Source organism: Arachis duranensis, chromosome 3 (assembly GCF_000817695.3).
Source record: "Arachis duranensis cultivar V14167 chromosome 3, aradu.V14167.gnm2.J7QH, whole genome shotgun sequence".
NCBI classification, from domain to species: domain Eukaryota; kingdom Viridiplantae; phylum Streptophyta; class Magnoliopsida; order Fabales; family Fabaceae; genus Arachis; species Arachis duranensis.
In genome coordinates this window covers 67,259,142-67,261,783 of record NC_029774.3, presented here as the reverse complement: position 1 = coordinate 67,261,783, position 2,642 = coordinate 67,259,142, and positions in this window count along the sequence as shown.

The window sequence follows — 2,642 nt, the reverse complement described above, 5'->3', positions numbered from 1 at the left end:
ACAAAACTGAGACCAAAGATGTCTAATACAATAGTAACTTATCCTATTTATACTAGACTAGCTACTAGGGTTTACATGAGTAAGTATTTGATGCATAAATCCACTTCCGGGGCCCACTTGGTGTATATTTGGGCTGAGCTTGATCTATCCACGAGCTGAGGCTTTTCTTGGAGTTGAACTCCAAGTTATGACGTGTTTTGGGCGTTCAACTCCGGATCATGACGTTTTTCTGGCGTTTAACTCCAGACAGCAGCATGTACTTGGCGTTGAGCGCCACTTTACGTCGTCAATTCTCGAATAAAGTATGAACTATTATATATTTTTGGAAAGCTCTGGATGTCTACTATCCAACGCTGTTAAGAGCGCGCCATTTGGATTTCTGTAGCTCCAGAAAATCCATTTCAAGTGCAGGAAGGTCAGATTCCAACAGCATCAGCAGTCCTTTTGTCAGCCTTTTTCAGAGTTTTGCTCAAGTCCTCAATTTCAGCCAGAAATTACCTGAAATCATAGAAAAACACACAAACTCATAGTAAAGTCCAGAAATGTGAATTTAACATAAAAACTAATGAAAACATCCCCAAAAGTAGCTTGAACTTACTAAAAACTACCTAAAAACAATGCCAAAAAGCGTATAAATTATCCGCTCATCACAACACCAAACTTAAATTGTTGCTTGTCCCCAAGCAACTGAAAATCAAATAGGATAAAAAGAAGAGAATATAATATAAATTCTAGAATATCAATGAATATTAATTATAATTAGATGAGCAGGACTTGTAGCTTTTTGCTTCTGAACAGTTTTGGCATCTCACTTTTTCCTTTGAAGTTCAGAGTGATTGGCATCTCTGGGAACTTAGAATTTTGGATAGTGTTATTGACTTTCCTAGTTAAGCATGTTGATTCTTGAACACAGTTACTTATGAGTCTTGGCCGTGGCCCTAAGCACTTTGTTTTCCAGTATTACCACCAGATACATAAATGCCACAGACATATAACTGGGTGAACCTTTTCAGATTGTGACTTAGCTTTGCTAGAGTCCCCAGTTAGTGGTGTCCAGAGCTCTTAAGCACACTCTTTTGCTTTGGATCACGAATTTAACCACTCAGTCTCAAGCTTTTCACTTGGACCTTCATGACACAAGAACATGGTTAGGGACAGCTTGATTTAGCCGCTTAGGCCTGGATTTTGTTTCCTTGGGCCCTCCTATCCATTGATGCTCAAAGCCTTGGATTCTTTTTACCCTTGCCTTTTGGTTTTTAAGGGCTATTGGCTTTTTCTGCTTGCTTTTTTTTCTTTTTTTCTTTTTTTTTCGCCATTTTTTTGTAAGCTTTTGCTTTTTCACTGCTTTTTCTTGCTTCAAGAATCAATTTCATGATTTTTCAGATCCTCAATAACATTTCTCTTTGTTCATTATTCTTTCAAGAGCCAGCAATTTTAACACTCATAAACAACAATATCAAAAGACATATGCACTGTTCAATCATTCATTCAGAAAACAAAAAGTATTGTCACCACATCAATATAATTAAATTAAATTCAAGGATAAATTCAAAATTCATGTACTTCTTATTCTTTTGAATTAAAACATTTTTCATTTAAGAGAGGTGAAGGATTAATGGAATTTATTCATAGCTTTAAGACATAGTTACTTCATACTAATGATCATGAAATGAAGACACAAAATATAAATAAACACAACATTAAAAACCGAAAACAGAAAGAAATAAAGAACAAGGAAAGAATCCACCTTTAGTGGCGTCTTATTCTTGAAGGACCAATGATGTCCTTAAGCTCTTCTATGTCCCTTCCTTGCCTTTGTTGCTCCTCCCTCATTGCTCTTTGGTCTTCTCTTATTTCATGGAGAATGATGGAGTGCTCATGATGTTCCACCCTTAATTGTTCCACATTGTGGCTCAAATCTTCTAAGGAGGTGTTGAGTTGCTCCCAATAGTTGTTGGGAGGAAAGTGCATCCCTTGAGGCATCTCAGGGATTTCTTGATGATGAGCTTCCTCATGCATCTCTTGAGAACCGTGAGGGATCTCTCTTGCTTGCTCCATCCTCTTCTTGGTGATGGGCTTATCCTCTTCAATGGGGATGTCTCCTTCTATGATAACTCCAGCTGAGTAACATAGATGGCAAACAAGGTGGGGGAAAGCTAGCCGTGCCATATTGGAGGACTTGTCGGCTATTTTGTAGATTTCATTGGAGATGACTGATGTGCGGATAATTTGTACGCTTTTTGGCATTGTTTTTAGTATGTTTTTAGTATGATCTAGTTAGTTTTTAATATATTTTTATTATTTTTTAGTTAAAATTCACTTTTCTAGACTTTACTATGAGTTTGTGTGTTTTTCTATGATTTCAGGTATTTTCTGGCTGAAATTGAAGGACCTGAGCAAAAATCTGATTCAGAGACTAAAAAGGACTGCAAATGCTGTTGGATTCTGACTTCCCTGCACTCGAAGTGGATTTGCTGGAGCTACAGAAACCCAATTGGCGCGCTCTCAACGGCGTTGGAAAGTAGACATCCTGGGCTTTCCCGCAATATATGATAGTTCATACTTTGCTCAAGATTTGATGGCCCAAACCGGCGTTCAAAGTCACCCTCAGAATTCCCAGCGTTAAACGCCGGAACTGGCAC